General features: G+C 40.1%; 1 protein-coding gene across 4 annotated transcripts in view; it reads right to left on the bottom strand.

Moving 5' to 3' along the window:
* CHCHD3 (coiled-coil-helix-coiled-coil-helix domain containing 3) overlaps positions 1-24352 on the bottom strand; it is a 272857-nt gene that overhangs the window by 158125 nt on the left and 90380 nt on the right. The window lies entirely within an intron of this gene.

The following is a 24352-nucleotide window of genomic DNA, read 5'->3' as shown; positions in this document are numbered from 1 at the left end:
AGCATCCACAGCTAATATTAAAAAAAAAGTATAAATTCCAAATAGCAAACCCTGATTTTCCATTTTATATAAGAGACACCATTTTGCTCTGCCATTATATTTAAAATGACTTGAGCATCCACCGATTTTGATATCCACGGGGTATCCTGGAACCAAACCCCAGCAGATAACAAGGTCCCACTGTACTGTATCTGGGACATCTGAAAGATCTTTTTTTTTTTTTAATTATTCTGGGTGAACAGAAAGGCTTGTTTTGCTGGAAAATATCACGTATGGTTTACACAGCATTGCTTAGCAGATTTACAAAAGAGAAGGAACTACAGCTTTGCAGCCAGAACTCAGTCCTCAGAATCTCCAGAGGTCTTAGATACCAGAGCACAGGCTTTAGCCTCAGATTCTAAAAGAGCTTCTTCTGCCTGACGTGATTTGACTCTCCAGATCTTTTCTGAACCTTCTGCTAGCAGTTATCCCTCCCTTTTCATCAACTACTAGATCTTCTGTACATTTAAAGGTCTTTGGGGAGGGGCCCTCTCTTGTTTCTTTTCAATACATCCCCCAGCAAACTATGATAGGAATTAAACAGCAATACAGGCTGAGTATCCCTTATCCAGAATTTCAAAATCTAAAGTACTCCAAAATCCAAATTCTTTTTGGGCTGCAACACAAGTACAGTGGGCCTTTGGTATTCACTGAGGTTTGGTTCCAGGACCCTCCGTGGATACCAAACTTCATGGAAGTTCATGTCCCATTAAATACATTCAATAGTAAAGTGCTGTCCCTTATATAAAATGGTAAAAAATCAAGGTTAGCTTTTTGTAATTTATAATGTGTGTGTGTGTGTTCAAACTATGAATGCTTCAATCTGTGGATGAACAATCCATGGATATACTCAGCTGACTGTAGCACAGTACGTACCTGTACCGTATTTGAATCTACACCTCCCACCATTTCACAGATCCTCAGTCTCATTATGTATATGCAAATACAGGTACAGTATTCCAAAATCCACCCCCAAAAATCCAAAATATGGAAACCTTCTGGTCCCAAGCATTTTAGATAAGGGATACTCAAACTGTACTTTGGATTTAAAAAGTGAGCACGCATGCAATGCCCACTGCTGGGGTTACGTACTGCCCATTCCCATCTGTTTGCTAGACAAAACTAAGCAGGAACTTGACCTGACCATGTCCAACTTTGGTGTGGGGAGGTCAGGGAACAAATTATAAAGGAACAGGAACATGATTCAAGCATGTATTTTGTTCATTTTAGAGGACTTGCCTTCAATGAGCTATTGGCTGGATTCACACAGCTGGAAGTCTAGTGCTTGAGATGAGAATGTTAAACCTGGTCCATGGTTTGTAGTCTGTTGGCCAGAGCACAGGCATCCTGCTCCTTCAACAAGAAGCAGAAGTAACCACATTTTATTAAGGTACTCCTGCTGTGATCAGGGGGAAAAGTCAGTGCCTTACTTATCCACAATGGCCAAAGATTCCTAAGGAAACCCAAGTTTATTGTACCAGCTGGATGCACTTGTTGTATCAATGACGTGAGCATTTTATGTCATCTCAGCAATTTCTTTCTCAATCATGAGAGGTTTCTTTTGAGAATTTCTATTCATTCTGTAAGTGAACTCACGAAGTTAGCTACCCTACAATTGTTCTTTTAACCTTTTCTAAACCTAAATGTGCACGAAATACATTTCACACTCCCCATAAGTACCTTTAAAATTACAAGCACTTTAAATCATGATTCATGTACCACAGGCCATGTGCTGTGCTGTTTCCCTCCCTGCCCCTCCTCTCAATTATATCTTAGTGTTATGGGGACTGGAGCACATTAAATAAATCATATTGCACAGACTCTCCGTAAAGTAGTAATACTTGCATGCATTTTAGAAGGAATTGGCCTGCATTACAGATGTGTGTGTAATGTCATTACCTTATTTCCAGCAATAACTGTAATATCATGCAGCAGTGACTGCTTCTAGCTATGGATGGAAGCTTTTAGCAAACCTTATGTTTATTCAGTTGCTGGTAATTAGCTGCTTTGGTTAATATAATCCAACATTTACAAACAGCAATTTACCCAATATATAAAGCCACTCCAGCAATTAACAAAGCATTGTTATTGATTAAGATTTAATACAGCAGTTGCTGGTTCTACAGAGCGCCACATCACAAAAATGATCTGTAATGTGTCAGAGGACATTTTCCTGTCAAAGTACTTTGCTGGCAGATGTACAGTTTGAATTGCCTTCCCTATCAGCCACGTACTCTTAAAAATGCCACTGTTTTTCTCTTACCACTCACACAAACACAGGTTGTTGTGAATGCTGGAAATATTGACCTCAAACGTCTATTTTATTTTATTTTAATTTATTTTTATTCATTTACAGTATATACTCATGTAGAAGTCTAGACATTTTGGTCTAAAAACTGACCCCAAAAACCTGGGTCGACTTATCCACTGGTCAATGTAAGTACTGTACTTTAATTCTTATTTTAAAAGAGAACCATCCCCTGGTAAAAGACAAGAGCGTAATCTGCCATGGAAGCACTGACTCCCATCTATTCTCTCATCCAGCCAGCCTTTAGTATGAACACAAACAGTTAGGCCTGCTGGAATTTTGCAAGTTCTTTGGCATTGTTTTTCTTTGCTTCATCCTTTAGATCCTTTTGTTACATTCCCTTAAGTTTTACAATCGACTTATCCTCGGATCATATCAAAATCCATAATTTTGGCCCCCAAACCTACCCTTGCTTTATAGATGAGGTCGATTTATAGTTGAGTGTAAACAGTATATCCAGCCTTTCTCCCAATAACGAGACTCAAGGCACCTAAGAGCAATAGCAATAGCAGGTACAGTCCTCCCTCTGTTCTCGTGGTTTTGGAAACCACATCCTTTGCTTATGCGCAAGGGACGAACTTAGGAGGAAATAATGGGGCGCTTGCCCAAGGCCTGTGCACCTATATTTAAGCCAATGGGGCTTGAACATATGCGAAACTGTTTTCGCAGGGGGGTCCGGAATAGATCCCCCATGAAAAGAGAGAGTACATTTCTGTACATTTCTATACAGCTCATCAACGAACTAGCACTCCCTAAACAGTTTACAATGTGTAAACCTAACAGCAATACAAAACCTGCCAAGTGGTTTCTGGGCAAGATACAAAGTCTTAGTTATTACCTTTAAAGTCCAGATTACTATTGGATCACCTCCTCCCATATAATCTGCCCTGTACTCTCAGGTCCTCTGCTGGACATTTACTCAGTCCACCAGAAGCAGGCTGGCAATTGTCAGCCAAAGTATTTTTTCTTCACCTTCCTTAGACTGTGGAATGACCTGCTACAAGAGATTTGACAGCTAAAAACCCTATCCTTTTAGAAATGCCAGGCAATCTTTAAATGAACAGTCCAGCCCTCTTGAAGGATTAAGGTCAGTCGCACATTATTCTGATATTAATTTGCAGTCACATCTGAATTAACGCAGAGATTGACAAGCAAAACTGGCCACTTATACCGCTGTGCCATTATGTCTGTTGGACCATGGAGCACCACAACCTTGCAGCAGCTGGAAATCTGCTCAGCCAGAAAGCCACCCAGTATTCCTATGATATCTACCTGTAGTAAACTACCCCTTCTATCTCCTCACAAGAGAAACTGAGCAACAGATCTTCCTTGGCTTTCTGGGAACATTATTTATTTAAAATATTTCTGTGCTTTTTTTTAGTAAAACAGGTTTAAAACAATAGTTCTATGGCTTTTTAGGGGCCTGGAATATCTGTTTCAGGTGACCCCTGTCCCTAACAGAAACAGAAGACTGTTGGACCAACTCACAGGTTAATAAAGAATTTTCCTTGCAGAAAGCATACACCCTTCAACATCCTGCAAGTGAATATGACAGAGAAAAGCAGAGACACCACTTCCCATTCTCAAAGACATTAACTCAAAGTATATTCACTTCTTGATATATGCATAAACATAACGGCATTAACAGAACCGACACGTAAGCATTCGCTGGCAAATATATCCCTTATCTCCGAGTCACAGATCTGGTGTAGTCAGCTACCCGTTAGCCATATTCCATTATTTTAACGCTTACAAACACATTATTTGCTTTTCATAAAAATGCTAACAGTTGTAGCAAGAGCGGTATCAGGTATTTAATTAGACTTCCAAATCATCCCAACACCTTCCTACAGCATAATTTAGAAAAGGGGGAGCGCTCCAGAAATTCTCCATTTATCTTTATGACCAACAGGCACTTGCTCATAGGATATATACTGTTCAAAGACAATTCAACCATTGTACTCCTTTCAGTGCAGAGTCTAAATGAGACAAATGCCTCCACATAGTCAGTGACTTGCCTCCGGTGGAAACTTGCACTCAAATGCTGCACGAACACAAAATGTGTGTTGAAATCCAAAACAGTCCATCATAGTGAAGCAAGTTTTACAAAAATTATTGTAAATATGTTTCAGCAAGGCAAATCAGTGACACTCCACAACATGCAGAGTTTGCAACAAAAGCAATAACAGAGCCAACGCATGGGCCAACCGTAGAGCAGATGAAAGCAAACAAATAAACTCTGGATCTGTTTTTCAGATTCTGAAAGAATGATACTATTGTTTCGTAAAAAAAATAAAATAAAACCAGAGATGTGAAGAAATTTTCCATACTGTGCATGCATTTATCTACAGTTGTTTAGGCTGTTGCACTATAATCAATCACGTTATATTGATTAAATATAGGATATAAAATGCTATTGATTATTTTAAGGAGGCAACCACTGACAAACCTTAGCACTCGGAATAACAGACTAACAAATGAACGCACTTCTAAGTTCACTTCTATTTCACAAAATCTCTTGCTTCTCCATCAGTCACAAACACAAGTAATCTAGACAAAATGTGATGTCTGGACCCAACTTGAAATGTTACTGATAGGTAAGTGCAGAAAGAGAATGAGTGAAGGTAATACAGTAACATCTCAGTAAAAGAAAGTTAAACGTTGATATATCAGGTGCATCCTTCTTTAGGTATCTGACCTTTTAAAAAATCACTCTTCTTTCAGGTATAGTCATTCTTAATAAAATACGTTGGAAGTATATGCTATTCTCTTACAAATATTCCAATAAAATAATTTCTATGTAAAGCTTTACATGTGTTTGAATAGAATATTTAAACCAAACATGCTAAATCAGATAACATTATTTAGCAACGCTACTTTTTCTGATGGGGGGGACACATTACAGAATAAAGCATACACATTTCACCAAATGCTGATGGGATTTGCAGCCCAACAACAGCTGGAGAATGATTATGTCTACACATGAAAGAACAGATCCAGATTTAATACCTCCCTTTTTTTAGGCTAATGACATCCATCGACAGATAAACAACAATACTAGTCACAGGAATAATGTTTCCTAAAATAGTTAGAGGTGATTTTGTTTCTGAATGTCTTAACTACAGACTTCCTACTTTATTTCATTAGTTAAAATATTTATATCTCACCCTCTGCCTACACATGTCAGAGAAGGATTCAATAACATTAATTTGACCATCTTAAAACAATGCACAAAATAAAATGACTCTTACAGGCTAAAAACACATTAAGCAAGTTAACAAATTAAAAGGAAACTGACTAAAATTTATTAAGATAGTTTGCACAAGTGAGTAGATTTATATAAAATTAGACCCCTATCTTAAGGAAAAGGACTGACCTAAACCCTAACATTCTTTTACTTAGACCCAAGGTAGAAAAGTGCAGCCTTCCAAGAACAAAGATGTTCTTGGAGTGCAACACTCATCAGCCCTGGCTAGCACAGAAAACTCAAAAACGATGCGAGTTGCAAGCCACCAACATCCAGAAGTCATTTCTTTGCTCATCATCCCTGATGGAGACTCTCTGGCCAAGGGCTTGGTGGCTAGATCCAAAGTTAATGCTCTCATTTTTTGAAAACTTAATAACTTGCACCTGTTGTACGAATATACTAAGGCAAATATGACCCACCCAGTCTCACTAATTCTGTGGAAATAGTAGGACTCTAAAAGCCAAATAAGTACTCTAAAAGCCAAAACAAAGTGTAGAAAAGCACTGCTCAAGTGATCAAGAGGCTGGAACAACTCCGCTATGGGCCTGAATTTCAGGGCCAAGAGGGGCCAGAATCATAGCACCATTGTTCCTGAAGACTGACAGAGGGTTATGATTTGACTAAAATTGGAGGGTGTGTTCTACAGTATTTTTCCCTTAGGGCTCCATTCCCTTGGATTTTATTCTGGATCCTTACTTCAATGTCAATCATTATACAGAGGGAAAACAATACTGTCTTGAGAAACGTTCTGGTAAATACTCCTCGGGTGTTGATAGGGCTGGCATACTGCTCAGCTGGACGACTAGGTTTAAAAGCAGACTCACAGATTTAACACCGGTCAAATGCTGTCAAATATTCTAAGACTGTGGAAATAAACCTTTTTATTTCCATTTGTTGGTTTGGGAAAGGAAAAGGAAAGCTTGTCTCCTAGACCTAACAGTAAAAAAGCCAGTAGAATGGTAAATGCTTCTTATTGTCTTTTAAAATTTGAAGGCATATCCAAAAAGGAGTAGAAACAGTCATGAGTAGCAAAAGTCACCGCCTGATGTTTCACGCTTCAGGCCAGGATCTAGGAGACGGTGCTTCAGGGCCTCAGTCAGCCATGAAGCACAGCGACTGGCATTAGGGCATTATTTGTTGCCCAAGCTCCATCCAGAAAAGGTATAATTATAACAATACATTAAATGTAATAAAATGCAAAGGTATTTCATTAATGTATTAAAATTAAAATGTGTCTCTTTAGAAGACAATTACATACTCATTTTAGCGACCGCAGAAGGATGCAAGCCTGAGTCAAGCTTGAGCCCTTTCACTGGTTTTGAAGTCGCAACTTTATAGTTTTGAGTGAGTGGCTGCAGTACAGGCATTTAACCCCTGCGCCACCAGGGCTCCTCTAAAGGATGGAAAGATCTGGGATCTCAGAAGAAGCACCTTTTGGTACTGCTAATGAAATTCAAATTTTATCTCCTGGACCTTAGAATGCTTTGTTCCCACTGCCACATGGCCAGAAGGAAGGATATCCCTCCTAAGAACAACAAGCCAACAACATCTTGAGTAAATGCAAGACTGTGACTCACATCGGCATTTTTTCCCTCCTCTCTGATTCTTAACACCTTTGCCTGATGAAGAAGCCAGTGGAGCTTCAAAAGCTTGCATCATGTATTTTGTGCATTTCGGTTCACCATTTAAAGGTATCACTGTTTTGTGGATTTTGGATGTTACTGTACCTTCTTAGACGAGTTAAATATTCAAACCTCAGAGTAATGTGGACTGGCAAGTAAGGTTTCCCAAGGTTTATATCTGTCCCCTTATCTCTGCCACAGTCTTGTCCTTTTCATGGAGTGGGAGATGCAAAAAGAATACCGTGGGGATCACAGCAGCCAGTGTGCCTCACCATTGGTGGCATTTGTCAAGGCTCAATCCTGTTTACAAAGCCATCATCTGCACCACAAAAACACATTCCTATCTAGCAACATGGCCAGCTGATGTTTATTAAGCAACAGCTGCCCTTATGATGTGGAAGTGCCTCTACGGTTGCCATCACTTTAGTTATTGACAAAGGCACCTAACAACACACAACATGGCGTCAGTCAGCCACTTTGTATATATTAAAAATCCCCTCTCTCATCATTTAATCCTGTTACAATTATACAATGAACATGGGAATTTAAGAATCACACAGCCCAGTTTTAAGAAAGTGAGAATAAAGAAAACTATTACATTCATTAAAATGCTCTGGAAATGACTAGTTTATCATCCATGTTGCAGAATAGAACAGGGTGAGCATAAATTATTTATGATGTGCAACAGTTTAATGGAGCATAAAATGGATTTTCTTTTCCTCACTATTAGCAAAAGTTGTGGGTTTTCTGTGTGTTAGTTCCAAACTTGGCAATGCACCCGACCCATTTAGAATTATGACAGATGCATCAATTTTCTAAATTGTTCTATATCAACTGCAAGTTAAGAGAAAATTGCTTGCAGTAGGCTGTAACTGCTGTTTTCTAAGGTACCACACTGGTACCCTGCAGAGATCTCTCATAGTTACTTTATGGAGTCTTTCAGCAAATGCATAACTTTTGACAAACCATCCTAAAATTTGGAGAATTTCCATCGGCTGAGCTACACGCCAGCAGAGAACAGCAGCAACAGCAAGTTGTCACTTTGAGATGATAAGTACGCACTTTGCGAACAAAATAGCGGCTATAATCTGCTACAACAAAAGGTGATGCACTGCTTCAATTGATGAAACAAAATTCAACAGAAAGGAAGAAACAGATACTTATGTGAACCATACATCAGGCCTACTTTCTGGCACAGTGGAGGTCCTACAGGTTTCTGTGACCTTTATTAGTCATAGAGAAAACAAGACAGATAAAAAGAACAGCTTGCTGAAGTCACAGCAGCCTCGCCAGACACAAACACACAGAGGGAGCGGGGGCAGAACACACAGAACTCAGTGAACCTAACTCCAGGCAAGATTAGTAAACATAATGAACAGGTCTTGTGCCCCAAATAAAAAGGGGGAAATGGAGAGCACAGCTCAGTGAAAGAGGGAAAATCTTATTAGCTAGACTTGGGCCAGTCACATGCTCTCAGCCTCAGGGAAAGGCAATAGCAAACCTCCTCTAAACCAATTTTGCCAAGAAAACTCCATGATAGGTTTACCTTAGGGTTGCCATTCCTTCAAGTCGGGAATGACTTGAAGGCACACAAGAACAACAACAACTGCTCAAACTAGTAATGGCGAAGTCAAAGAATGCCTATTAAATCAAAGAAATGTAGATACTCCAGTCCAACATGAAGCCAAGGAAGGCTAGAAAGTTCAAGAAGGATCCTGACACACTGGAACTTGTCCAGAGAAGGGCAACCAAGATGATCAAATCTCTGGCAACCAAGCCCAAAGAGGAACACCTTAGGGAAATGGTATGTTTAGCTTGGAGAAGAAAAGACTCAGATGTGCCGCATGATAGCTATTTTAAAATATATGAAGGGATGCCATCCAGAAGATGAAGCAAGTTTATTTTCTGCTGCTCCAGACACCAGAACATGAATAAATACTTCCAACGTAGAAGTAAGGAAAATCCACCTAAATGTTAAGAAGAAGTTCTTGACTGTAAGAACTGTTCAACAGTGGAACAGACTGGATTTCCCCTCTTTAGAAGTCTTTAAACAGAGGTTGGATGTACATCTCTCAGAAGTGCTGTAGCTTTATATTCCTGCATGGCAGGGTTTTGGAGTAGATGGTCCTTGCAGCCCCTTTAAACCCCAAGAGTCTATGATTACTGAAGATATAGATATCATGGACCTGAAAACTGCTCTGTTACAACTTAGCTGGATGTAAGGTTCAGAAGCATGGGTTAAAATAATCCAAGAGTGCAGTCTGGTGCATTACTCACATATACTAGCATCAAGAATATCCTTGATATGTATGAGATTGTGACAGGTAAGGCAATAAAAACGAAGAGGACTATGAATCTGTCCTTGAAGAAGATAATACTGGTGGAAGCTTTTATTATTCATTTTAAATGTTTTCAAGGAACTCGTGTATTTTAACTCTAATGTTTCTATGGATTAATGCAGCTCTTGTGGATGCAAGAGAGGTAGCAACAAGATGGCATATTAGCAAGTACATCTGTGAACCCATACGTGAGAGGATAGCGCACCATGATAAAATGTGACTACTATGCTATGAAATTTAATTCATGTTTAAGTAGAGAAGAACCAAGGAACATCAGTGCAGTCATACTGGGCTTCAAAAGAGGAAATGTCTCTACAATGAAGGAAGTGGTAAAAGGGAAATTGAAAGGAGACGTCTAGAGGGCCAAGGCTGATGAAACTGTTTTGGAGCTGCTCCGGACCAAAATAATAGAGGCTCATCTAGAAAGTATACCACACACCAGGGAAGGCAGTACAAGGTCCAAGAGGTCATCAGCCTGGATTACAAGCAGAATGGTGTGAGCCATTAGAGGGGGAAAAGGCTTCTTTCAGAAACGGAAAGTCTCCCTCCAAATATAACAGAACATAAATCTGCACAAAGGAAAGGCAAGCAAACAATAAAGGATGTGGAATGAGACACTGCTTCTCCATACACAGTCATAAGTTCCAATAAAACAAGGACCTGGCTGAATCCCTCCAAAGGAAGGCAACCATCCTGATCAGTGTCAGACAGCAGGCGAAATGAGGAAACGTCTGAAGTATAATTTTTGTGGGTTTTTTGGGCTATGTGGCCATGTTCTAGAAGAGTTTATTCCTGATGTTTCTGAAGATGCCAGCCACAGCTGCTGACTAAATGTCAGGAATAAACCTTTCTAGAACATGGCCACATAGCCCAAAAAACCCACAAAAAACTATGGATGCCGGCCATGAAAGCCTTTGATTTCACATAAATTGAAAAAGACAAAGCAAATCTTCGCCTCTGTAGAAAACTTTATCAAATCTTTGGAGTCAAGGGTTTGATTCCCTGTCTGGCATGGAAACCCACTGGGCGACCTGGGGAGAGCCACATACCCTTAGCCCCAGAAAACCCCATGATCGGGCTGCCTTACGGTCACCGTGAAGTTGAAGGCACACAACAACAACAACAACAACAACAACAACAACAACAACAACAAGGCAAAATCACATTTATGCACAAAATACATCATGCAAGCTTTCAAGTTCCACTGGCTTCTTCATCAGGCAAAGGTGTTAAAAACATATAGCAGAAGAGAAAAAATGACAATTGTAGAGTCACAGGCCTACATTTTGTCAAGGTATTGTTTTTGTTGTTATCAATTAAGATGGTCTGGAGGCATATCAATACAGCCAGAAGCCACTCCTCTGTTTGGCCATGTGGGCTCAGGGAGACAGCGTAACAGAATCGAGCCAATAAAATTTCAACTGCATTTGTAACAGAAAAAGTAACTTCCCTTGAGATCCAGGCTGTTTCTGTCCTGAATGAGGCTATGCACCCCTTTCTTAGGCAGATAACACTGAATTTCTTAAGAAGCCTCCGTACAGTTACATATGGAAAACCTTTAAGTACTGAATAGGTAAAATCCATCAAAGGCAGTCCCAATCAAAAACTTTTACCTCTGTTGGAGGAAGAAACCTTCCAGTCCCTTGGCTCCTTCTTCTTTAGGATTCCCCTCTTGCAGCAAAAATTCTTCTCCTGTATTTTTCAACATTTTTGCCTGATGAAGAAGCCAGAGGAGCTTTGAAAGTTTGTTTGATTATTGTGTCCATTTTTTGTTAGCCCCAAAAAGGTACTGTTGTTTTGGACGTTTTGTGTATTTTGGATGTTGTTGCATTTTACTAGGGAGAAAGTTCCTGAGCGCAGGGCAGCCACTGAGAAAGCCCTATGGTGTTTACTCACTAATTGTGGTTGTAAAGACGGTGGGATTAAAAGAAGATCCACTAGAGGAGCATAATGCCTCAAATACTTCTTTATCGTTAAAACAACATAGCATTAACAGTCTAGTGAAGTCTTTCCTCTCCTGTGCCAAAATACCAACAGTTTTTGGCTGTCATGTCAATATTTACAATCTTGACTTCATTATGCAAACATGGCTGGCAGCCTTCTGGTTCAGACTTACACAACACAAAAAGAACGTTGCCACCGTTCTGTTGTATGTATATTTTATTCCTTTTGTTGAGATGACCCAAGTGGCTCAATGATCTACATATTAACATGAGCGAACAAATGCTGGGAAAGGCTTGCATCAGGGCTGTCATGGGCTGTCAGTGGATGGCCGGAGGTGGAAAACTGCCCTGGGGGTCCTTTGGGGAAAGAGAAGAGCAACTCTAAGGGAAGTCAGGGAAATAAATTAATAGCCCAAAGTGCATTCAAGCACCCTGCATGTGTACTGAAGAAACATTCTCCCACTTCAAAAATTATACAGGGCCAAGAACATTTTCTTGCATTTGGAATTCTCTTTTTCTTGATGTATTCTAAATGCCCTAGTAAAAATTATTATGAAAAGAAACCATTAAAGGTATGCTAATGACTATGAATTGTGACAGATGCTATAGAAACAGGCCTGTTGGCTCAGTCACAGCACCATTAACTATATATCATAAAGTACTCTGAACTTGCTCATTTATTACTACTGCACCGCCCAAGGCGGGAGGGAAGCAGCAAGAGAGTTTCTCCAAGGCAAAATCATAGGCCACTTACTTATCCTAATGTCATGATCCCTACTGTTTATCTGCATGATAATTAGGAAAATGAGAAGGAGTGAAATATTGTTTCTTAAAACGTGATCAGAATTAAACATCCTTCTAAAACAGGAGAAGGTGATGCGATAATGTCACATTTCAGTAGACTAGGCAATTTCCAAAGCAGGAGAGTTTAACTGGATATTGCAGAAGCATACATGTAACACACACACACACACACACACACACACACACACAAAAGGTTATAAAAGTTTGCTAAAGATGGTTGGGGGAGGGATCCAACGGGGAAAAAAAGCAAATTTGAGCTACATTCCATCAAATAGAAACTACCTTTGATAACTGCGTACATGGCACATTTAAATGGTACAGAGCAGTACGTCTCAAAATAGTGGTCCCTGCACCAGCGCTAGTCCCTGAACCACTGCTTGGTGATCTATGGGGATTTTCCAAGAAAGAAAGACATAGGTCTTGATGTTCCACCATGGAATAATGAGACCAGACACAAAGACTGGGTTGATAAAGGGCCACTTTTATTGACCTGCAGAGAGGGAGCATGGAGGTTCGGGGCTCTCCTTAAGCTGATTATAGCCCTGTCCCCCATACAGCATCACGGTGCAAAGCCCCGCCCACAAGGAACCCTGGCCTCATTCCATTGGTCAATCAAATTGGGGTCCCTCCTTGCCATTGCTGGGCAGGGCTGGCATTTGGGAACCTCTTCTCAGCAATGGCATCCCAATTGTAGATTGTTCTCCCCTCAGAGACCCAGCCAGAACCCAACACTGCTTTCATTTAGGCACTAAGTGAAAACTTGATGTTCACCAAAGATTTTGGGCCTCAATGATATATCTCAAATGGTTTTAAACTGTTTAAATCTGTTTTACCTTGTATTTATATTTAATTAGTTAACATGGTGTTATGGTTTGCGTGTAGGACTCTGGAGACCAGGGTTCAATTCCCTACCTGGCCAAGGAAACTCAGTGGGTGAACTTGGGCATCTTTGGGTCACCATAAGTAAGAAATGGACTCGACAGTACACAACAACAACAAACATAACCATATCAGGACACTAATGTGGTGGTGGTGATGATGATGATGATGATGATGATACTTCTTTCATCTCTTTTCCTTTTTCAGCCACTTTTTATTGAGAACTTTTAGTGGTTCTGCAAGAAACATGCTCCCTAAACAAATCTCCAGTTCAAAGCCACACTTTCACCAAGCATTACTTATTAGGAAGCAATTCCAAGTGAAAATAAATGGGATTATTTGTTGTTATTGTTGTTGTTGTGTATCTTCAAGTCATTTCCAACTTATGCCAACCCTAAGGCGAACCTATCATGGGTTTTTCTTGGCAAGTTTCTTCAGGGGGGTTAGCCATTGCCAGCCTCTGAGGCTGAGAGAGTGTGACTTGCCCAAGGTCATCCAGCAGGTTTCCATGGCCAAGCAGAGACTTGAACCCTGGTCTCCAGAGTCTTAGTCCAATCCTCAAACCACTTCACCATGCTGGCTCTAGTTACCTCTCTCTCTTTTTTTTCAACTGAAACTAATTTCTCTCTAAAACAATTGCCAAAAAAAAATCTTCAGCTCTTCAGATCAGAGCCAAAGACGCCTATGTCCAAAGAAGTAAAACATATTTTTAAAGTGTCTAATCCAACCAAGAGACCACCAGATCAGTCCCACTGTTTTGCTGGAACTTGGTGACTTCTGACTTCATTTAAAGATTCTTGTCGAGGGAGCAGGTTGTAGTCACCCACATGCAGCAGTGCCTGCATCGTATGATTTAGAAGGACAAACCCTGACAACTTTCTGATGCAGCTTTTGTCGTGTCAGTTCACTGGTGAGGCAAATCTACACCAAAGGCCCAAAGGTAATCAAGAGAGAAGGAATAGAAGAGAGGGGCAGATGCAGTATACTCAGTGTTGTAAGGAGAATGTTATTTAAAACTAGTTCCTCAACTTTGTGCCTTGGGGGTACAAACAGGTCTCACCTCTTCATAATGTATTGGACCCCTCAAGAGAAAGCAAAAATGTGTATCGAAGGTCAATATGTTTCCCCATTGCCTGGCTTTGACAAAGAATGGTGGAGCTCGTTTCAACAAGACAGCGTGGGCTCCATGCAGCTCATTCAATTACGGGGGCAAAGGGGTCTCACAAGAACGGTTATGATGGCAGCAGAGGAACAGCATCAGTAAATATGCACTCCATTTTAATATATTAACATGAACAGAGTGACAAAAAGCAAGCTAAACATTAAACTTTTGAGATTTCCAAAATCTGTCTGGCTTTTGCCTCACGACATATACCAAGAATTCCTGCTTGCAATTTTACAAGCACAGACACAAGAAAGAATTCAGAAGATTCACAGTGGAATTTCCAAAGTAAACATGTTGTACTTGTAGTCTCTTGTAGCATAAAAAGGAGGAAGGGAGGGGAGGGTGGAAAGAAATGTAGCAGCAATAATAATAATAATAATACTCAATGTTGTAAGGAGTCAATGTAAACTCAATGTTTGTATGCTGCCTCTCCTGCAGGATTGAGGCAACTCACAGCATCAGATAAAAGACAATATAAAATACAACATATAATTAAAATACATCCCCATTAATTCCCGCAACTTTAAGAGTAACTAGTTTTTATTTTAGCATGAGCTTTAATGGATATAAACCCACTTCTTCAGATGCAGAACAAGTGATATCCAGGCCTCAAGATGCAAAACATATTTTCATACTTCTGGGTGTGGGAGTAGGATAAAACATAATAACATAATAGGATCCATAAAGATACAAATCATGTCCCTTCCTCTAAATTTTCAAAGGGTTGCTTAAGGTGATGTAGGTCTTTCAGATCTTTACAGTGGTCAGTTAGTATTGATGTGTGACACAAATAAACTTCCTTACAAAAGGTCCATTTCCTTGTGTTCAAAACTTTCTCTGAGAATATTCCTTTGGTTACATGTGCAGCAGCTCTTGTATTACTTTTGTAATACTCTTTACAATTCTTACCTATTTAGCAAGCTATCTTATTTTCACCTATATGCCCTATCAGTCAAGAATGCATATACACACACATCTATTAGCTTACGTATCCCATCAAGCTTCTCTTTTGATCTCAGTGGGGAACTGAAGCAGAGGTGTGATTCACCTGCTGAACATAGGAGAAAAAAAATAGAGTTCGAACTGCTAGGCTGGCAGTTCAAATTGCAGTCATGCTGGCAGGGGATTATGGTTGCTGTGGTCCAGCAGACCTGGGTGAAGCACATCTAGAAACCAGATCAGTAACTAGAACATGAACATACCAAGTCCCTATTACTATGGACACAGACAACATGATAGCCCTGTTCAAATATTTGAAGGGATGTCATATTGAGGAGGGAGCAAGCTTGTTTTCTGCTGCTCCAGAGACTAGGACCCGAAGCAATGGATGCAAAATGCAGGAAAAGAGATTCCACCTCAACATTAGGAGTAACTTCCTGACAGTAAGGGCTGTTTGACAGTGGAACAAACTCCCTTGGAGTGTAGTGGAGTCTCCTTCCTTAGAGGTCTTCAAGCAGAGGCTGGATGGCCATCTGTCGGGGATGCTTTGATTGTGATTTCCTGCATGGCAGAATGGGGTTGGACTGGATGGCCCCTGTGGTCTCTTCCAACTCTATGATTCTATGATTCTATAAAAGAGCCCTTCTGAATCAAAACAAAGGTCTATCAGATCCACCACTGACTTTTCCATAGTAGCCAGATGCCTTTGGAAAGTCCATAGACAAGGCATGAGGGCAAGAACCTTCTCCCAGACAGCACGCTACTTATGAGTGTAGGGAGCATAAAGCTGCTCTGGCTATTAGCTACAGACAGCCTTATCCATGAATTTGTCTAATCTTTTAAAACCATCTTGGTTGGTGGCCATAGCCACATCTTGAGGATGTAAAATCTGTGTATTACTTATGCAATGCAGATGACGGTTTCACATAGTGCAGACACTGATGTATAAGTTCAACAGCTGACAATCTATTTTAGGACCACTGTGCTTCCCAAGTGCACCTTCCACAAGAGCAGATACTGCCTGGCTTTGTACAGTCTGTAGAAGACAAGCTATTGTACAGTAAATGAACAAGTCAGAAAGAGTCAAGTCTTCAACAACAAGTAACACTGAAGTGTGGGGGAACTTCTAGCCATCGGCATTTTTTTGGTGTTGGAATATTACAAGTGTTTTCTTTTCTTCATTAGTTATATCCTGGTAGAAGCAATGATTCTCCTTCTACAAATGAGACTGTCAATGGCTACTAGTCATGATGGCTATATATTATTTCCATTGGCAAAGGGCAATATGGCTGATTACGTTAACTGTTGGAGCACCTGAGCAAGATGCTACAAACGTGCTCAAATCCATCTTGTGGGCTTCCTGCAAATCTCCTACCGGCCATTGTGCTAACAGAATTCTGGACTGGACAGGCCTTTGGTATGACCCAGCATGGCTTTCCTTATGTCCTTCAAGAGAACTACTACAAAAGATACCTCAGGGCTACTTCAATCTTAGAAATAACTGCGGGAAAATCAGAGTGTAGGAGAACAGTGGGCTCTCTCCACAAGACTTCATTAAGGATGGTTCTTCACTGAACAGGAAAAGAAGAATACAAGCTCATATGTGTAAGAATTATTTCAGCAGCCCAAAAGTTCCTCTACAATGACTACACACTTTGGCTCCTGTGGACACAGAATCCTCTGTGTATTCACCACAACGCTAAAAAACAAGGCAGGCCACAATAAAAGCCTTTAAAAGGGAACCAGCATGCTTCAAAGAAGTTTACTTTTAGAGTATGAATAAAAACTTTCAGAAAAGCCAACTTTCTTTTTCTGCATGCCTATAAAATTGGAAAGAGGACAGCCCAGGGATAACACACAAAGAATCAATGCACAATGTGGGTAATTCTGCTACACCATGGAAGTAAAAGGATGACACAAACACATCTAAGTCAAAGATTAGAGGTGGGAAAATATTCATTTCCTATTTGCTTTTTGGGTTGGGAAGAATAGAGGCATCCCTAAGGTACTGGGAGATATTCATCGATGCTTTTTTTCTGAATAGAAGGATGGATTGTGCATTTAAAATGTGTGTTTCTGAACAGAAAATATATTTTTGCATGGAAAACATGCACAGAAAATCTTTTTTAAAAGAAGAATCTATTTTCTGCACTTCTGCACAGCTAGCACATGAAAAAATGCATTTCTGTGCAGAAAAAAGGTACATCTCAGCAAATCCTTCTTAAATCATAAACAGCGATCAGGATCTGCACAGACAGGTTCTAGCTTCCATGCTTCTGTCCTGAAATAAGTGCTATGCACATCATGTAATCAAATAAATCCACTTTCATTTCTTGACCAGACTATGGGCAATCATGAATTCTGTAAATTGTACAGACATTTACACAAAGTTCTGAGCAGCATGGCAGTAGGTAGTATGCAGCTGGCATTTTGACATTCACAGTAACAGTGTCCAGTTCTGTGGTATTATTGGAAGGTGGTTGTTGTTGTGTGCCTTCAAGTCATTTCCGACTTATGGAGACCAAATGGCAAGCCTATCATGGGATTTTCTTGGCAAGATTTGCTCAGAGGTGCTTTGCCTTTGCTTTCCTCTGAGGAGCGTGACTTGTCCAAGATCACCTTGTGGGTTTCAATGGCCAAGATGGGATTCAAGCTCTGGTCTCCCTAACCCTAACCCTAGCCTACCCCACCTCTAACCCTAACTCAAACCACTCTAACACTCTAGCTCTTATTAGGAGTGCTGAAAATATTTGGCTTCTTTGGCATGCACACCACCACCACTGTCTTATCTCCCCCTGTTATTAATTTTTACCATATTATTATTATTCTATTGTAAGATAACAGCATGCTAAAAAAAAGAAATGGGGAGATACTGGCCATGCTGGGCACGCCAAAGAAGGCAAATGTTTTCAGTAATTTGAACAATATCCTACTTCTTTGATGGCATTCTCACACTTTGAAGCAAACTGGTCTCCCCCTCAATACCAATAATATTTCAACTGTTTAAGCTAGTACGGGCCTGTGCCAATTCAGACTATGAGGAGCAAGGGGAGGTGAACTGTGCTGCATGTCTTAATGCACACCGAGACCAAAATACAAGCATTCATAGAAAACTACCACATTCAGGACAGTACTGGTCTAGACTAGTTCTCTCAAATAAATTGATATTCTATGTGCAAGGATTTGTTTTCTTTGTATGAAGGAGCAGTTCAGTCAAGCGAGATCTTACCCACTGGCTGCAGAACTGCAGTTTGGGAATGGGAACAGATTTAACATTTCACCAAACTTCGTTTTCCAAATGTTATAGTGACAGAGCAAACCATGTGTCATTTTGGAAATGCCTAAAAAATACTGAAGAAGAAAAAGCTGCTGTTGACCTCTCCTCCCTCCTTCAAAATGCAGTCCTTCCTAAACTCAGGCATGCTTTCTGAGCCCTTAAGTGTAACAGTCACCTTCCTGAGATTAATAATGGTTTTTGCTATTAACAAAAAATCCAGTCACCAACAACTGAAAAGCAATAATCTGCTACTTCGGAATTTTACAGTCAGTTCTATACAGCACTTTCTTTCCCAATCATTAGTATTGTGATGAATAAAAAAGGGAATTTTCATGATAGCAAACACAAGGTAATTGGATTTAATTGTGTTCTTGGTCCAGCTTTAATTTTCAAATATGAACACTAATTTCTTGAACGTTTTTACTACATTGCAAATAATCATTATTGAACATCCTAGTCTTGCCATTTCGCTTTTTCCTGCTTGAGTGGGCCTAGAATAACTAATCGTATTCAGTTTTAGGCTATGTAGTTTCCCTCAAATAATTTCAGAATCATACATAACAACTCGCTTTTCTATTAAAATGATGAATGAGCTAAATGAGGTATGTAATAAAATACTGCAGGCTTGTAAACAAATGAGTGTTCTCTTAAGGGAGAGTGTTTTACCTCATTTGGCAATTCTGCCCCGCAGTATTTTGAAGCCATGTCATCCTTAAAACATAGTTAGTACAGGAAGGATTGTTTGGTCAAGAGCAAGAAAGGTCAGACCTAATCAGCTTCTGAAGAAAATCCAAAGCTTTCTTGTGGCCAAAGGTGAACAAGTTAAAAATAAGAGAGACAAATGGGGCTCCTTCAGAAAAACCGATTTGCAATATGTGGTTTGAAGCTACCATTCAGGACAATGATGAAATTGCTAAAGTGTAATTTTTTTAAAAGATCAGATTCACAAATATTGTGCACACCAGAAACCCCATCTAGCTTAATGAAAAAGTGAACAAATACTAGCCTATGTATGGCTAGAAATTTTCACTTTCTGCTGAAAAACATCTGGCCACAGCAATCATAGCATTGCTATGAGCATAAGCATATGCTATAAACATAGCACAGTGGGCCCTTGGTATCTGCTGGAGTTTGGTTCCAGTTCCCCCTGTGGAGACCAAATTCCATGGATGCTCAAATCCCATTAAATTCAATGGCATAGTAAATGGTCTCCCTTATATAAAATGGCAATATATATATATATATATATATATATATATATATATTTTCAAACCATGGATATTTGAATCCATGGATAAAACATTTGTGGATATGGAGGGCTGACTGTAATAGCCAGGTAGACATCCAGTCCAACCTTCTATGTAGGACATACAAAATTTGAACATAACTCAACAGATGACTCTCCAGCCTCTAGAGACCTCCAACAAAGGAGAAGCTACCATCAACAAGCTTCTGGTAATGTCCAGGAAGTCAGATCCAGTCTCAGAAGAAGTATGCTCCCGTACATGTGTTACTGAGGAATGTGAGATGAATGTGTAGTTACACTCATAACTTTGTCTCTGGCTTTCCATAGCAATGGCTCTATGCGATGAGAATGGGATTTGGGGCAGATAGAGTATTGGTCTTTGGTCCAAAATGGACCTTAACATTCTTAAATCTACTCTTCTGTACCTTAGGGCCCGCTGAATCTAATCTGGGGAAGCAGAGAACAAATAGTTGAATCCACGGATAAAAAAATTGTGGATATGTAATAGCCATGTAGACATCCAGTCCAACCTTCTATGCAAGAAATGGAAAACTTGAACATCCTCAACAGATGACTGTCCTCTTCTGTTCAACAGCCATTGCCATGTCTGAGGAGTGTAAAGTATTTATTACCCTCTGCTCAGTCTCTTCTCCAAATTAAACACAGCACTTAATTTAATAGTTAACATTTTCATTCTTTTCTCTGATTCTGTTCCCATCAGACAAAGCATTGCTTAAAGTGCCCTGCCAAAGACTGGGCTAGGTGCTTCAAATGAGACTGGATTAGTGCCAAAAAGAGTCAAACTGTTGCTTTTCATGATTTAGAACCTGGGGTTATAATAGTGCAGTCTAAAGTCTCATTAGCCTTTTTTCAAAACAGCACACTGTTGAGATGTATGGCTGGTGATCCCTTTCGACAGGTGACTTCAAACACACTGCCAAACCAGGTAATCCTAATCAAAAGCACATTACTATTATTAATAACATTTATCATTACTGCTATTACTGCTGCTCCTCCTAATCAGCTATTTATTAGTGCTCTTTGAACTTATTTTTGTTCAGATTCCTGAAATAAATCACATTCACAGCATTCCCACAACTGACTAAAGTGAGGAATTCTATGCCAATGAGAGAAAGAGAGATAATCTGTCTGGCAGGTTCCATTCTTGACAAACCTATACTGGATTCTACTGAAATTACTTATACAGTACAACCCCAGTATTGGCAGGGGATATGTTCCCAGACTTAACATGGAAACATAACATTCTGGATAACAGTGAACCCTACTGAAATGAATTACTGTATATACTCATGTATAATTCTAGAAATGCTAGTCAAAAAACTGACCCAAAAAACCCTGTGTCGACTTATCCATGGGTCAATGCAAGTGCTGCACTTTAACTCTTATCAAAAAAGGCACCATGCCCTGGTGAAAAGTGAGAGCTTAATCTCTTCTCAGAGCACCTAAAAGAAGCACCAACCCCCTCTACTGTCTCATCTCTCTGTAGGCATTTCTAAGTCTTCCGGTGCGACTCTATGGTCAACTTCTCCCGGAAACAGACCACAGAATGGCACTGGAGGACCTAGAAAAAGCCTAGAGATAAAGTATACTTTTTTCAAATGTCAGAAAGTGGAACTGCAGGCCCTGCAGATTCAAGGGTCATGTTGCATTTTGTTTTTAATGCCTGTTCTAGTATTTCCCTGGCATTAAAAGATTAAGCAGGCTGTGGTTTTCCAGATCTCTTTTCTCTCCCTTTCTGAAGTTGAGGGTATTTGCTCCAGGCTTATAGTAACCCACCTCCCAGGATTTCTCAAAGACGACAGATACAGTTTCTGTGTTTACACATCATTAATTTCCTTTAAGACTCTAGAATATCTCTGGGACTCAGGTAGCTTCATACAGTATATTTCCTAAGCAATTCTTTTAGCAGTCTTGAGCTGTAATCCTGACCCTTTCAAGCAACAGCATGCAGCAACGCTCCCTAGCTGCTACCAGGAGAGATGTAGACTATTGGTGCAACGCTCTTGTGTCCCACAGCATTTAGGCTGCACTCCATTCGTGGACTACAAAAGCAGCCGTCCTTTTTAAAAAACAAACACATACATATGCATATATATCCCTTTTATATATATGGAGGTCAATGCTGAACCTAAAGGGATTCAGAAAAACCCTACTCCCATGACTTCAAACACTATATAGGCAAATAGGTTCTCACGGTCCCACTGCTTGGAAAATTAGATAATCCAGAGATTAAGTGTACAGCCTGCCTTGGAAATACTAAAGTTATCCCTCCTTATCCATGGATCTTTTATCCACGGATTCAAGATCCACATCTTGAAAATACTTTAAAAATATACAAATTCCCATAGGCAAACCTTAATTTTGCCCTATATAAGGGACACCATTTTACTGTGCCATTATATTTAATGGGATTTGAGGATCCATGGATTTTGGTATCGGGGGGGGGGGGGGGGTGTCCTGAAACCAAACGCCAGTGAATACCAAGGGCCCAATGTATTTAATCTGGTGCTGTTTTTTATATAATCGGGTAGCAATAGTGCCTAGGAATGGCACATTGGAGGACCTACCATGAAGGTCCATTCTAGACAAGAAGAAGGATCCATTCAGGAAAATATTGATACCAGGCAAGGCAAGGGCTCATATGTTCATTTGAGTGATTCAATATGTCCTTGTAGCTCTCATGGGACTCACCTAGGAGTGCTCTAACCTCTCTTTCTTCCCTGGCAGGGAACAGTTTGGAGCTTGAAAGAGCTTTCAATTTTGCTTTAATCTTTCCTATTACCCCACCTAGCCCCCCCCCCCCAAAAAAAAACCCAAACCAACAAACAAGGGAAGGACATGGAACTCAAACAAAGAAAAGAGGGGGAAAATTGCCAGAGATAGGGGAGGAACTTGCCTATGAACTTCCTTGGAGATAAGGGAAAAAACTGGACAAGGAGTTGAGGATCAGGATATTAAATCTCTCAAATTAACGTAGGATCCCATGGCTTCCCTGGAATTAGCCCTGGTGATGCAGTGGTTAAATGCCTACACTGCAGCCACTCACTCACTGACCACAAGATTGTGAGTTCAATCCCAGCCAGAAGCTCACAGTCGACTCAGCCTTGCATCCTTCCATAGCTCACTAAAATAAGTACAGTGGTGCCTCGGGATACGAAATGATCGGGTTACGAAATTTCCGGGATACGAAAAAGTTGGATTGGCAAAAACTGTTTCGGGTTACGAAATATTTTTCGGGTTACGAAATTCATTTCGGCGCGAAATTCAAATGCTGCAAAGTGCAGCTATAGGCTTTCCAGTGCTAATGGAAAAGTGTTTCGGGTTACGAAATTTTCGGGTTACGAAAGGAATGGCGGAACGAATTAATTTCGTAACCCGAGGCACCACTGTACTCAGTTTGTTGGGGGCAGTTGGCTTAAACATTGTAAACCACTTAGGGAGGGCTTAAGTGCAATGATAAGCAGTATAGAAATGTACTTGCTATTACTATTCCTGGATGGATCCTTCTCCACCATCTGAGAATGCCTTTTACCTGCAGCACACTCCCCTAGAGAAGTCAGAACAGGCAGTGATGCTTTAATAATCTGTAATCTGGAGTATGGCTGCCCTTAAAAAGAGACAGCAAAACCAATGGTGGTTTTTTTTTTTAATTAATGGGCCAAAGGCAACAAACTGAATTTTGATTCCAAGACCAATTGCAAAAGACAGCATATATATATATGTCATTACTATGGATCATCCTTCCAGACAATAATCATGATGTTGTATCTGGCTGTTTTCCAAAAGGTAACGTCTTAACAACGGCTCATTTCAGCCCAAGCCGTGAAGCAAATACGTTAATAGTAAATGCCAGGTCATTATAAGGAGATGGAAATATAACTGCCCTTGAGAGCTTCAGTTATCTATAGATTTACTTTTTTAAAACTCCATGCTCTCCATAGCTCAGCCTGGCAGTCATAATTTCTCCACTGATAGGATGTCAATAAACTATTTATGGCAATGTCACTACACATGAAACTGTTCCAACAAGAGTAAATCCACTTGCTCTTTATGCAAGCTTTGCAACACAAAACATTTCAGGAGAAGCTGTGAAAACAAAGCTGTTATAGAGTTAAAAGGTTGGTCTCTACAGTTCTAGAATCAGAAAGTTGGAAGAGACCACAAGGGCCATCCAGTCCAACCCCCAGCCATGCAGGAAATCACAATTAAATCATATAGTGAGAAGGCAGATCCAAATGCGATCTGACGGGAGACTTTCCATCAAGCTGCAAAGATGGGAATGGAGCCGGTTTACCACTCATCCATGCTTGCCACTCTTCTGCCTGAACGTCTTGAATTCCAGCCAGTCACTGTAAGAACTTTCAGTAAATAAAATCTAGTTGTTCAATTTGCTTCCCCCTCCCCATCCCAATTCCTTTTTCTTTTATGTTATGGCTTTTAGATATTAAAGGTGGGGACTGCTTTACTACTGATCTTTACAAGCCACTCCTAGTCTAAAAAGAGCAGTAAAAATTACTCAAATA

Source organism: Sceloporus undulatus, chromosome 5 (genome assembly GCF_019175285.1).
Source record: "Sceloporus undulatus isolate JIND9_A2432 ecotype Alabama chromosome 5, SceUnd_v1.1, whole genome shotgun sequence".
In the NCBI taxonomy this organism is placed as follows: Eukaryota; Metazoa; Chordata; class Lepidosauria; order Squamata; family Phrynosomatidae; genus Sceloporus; species Sceloporus undulatus.
This window is presented reverse-complemented; position numbering and strand designations above follow the sequence as displayed.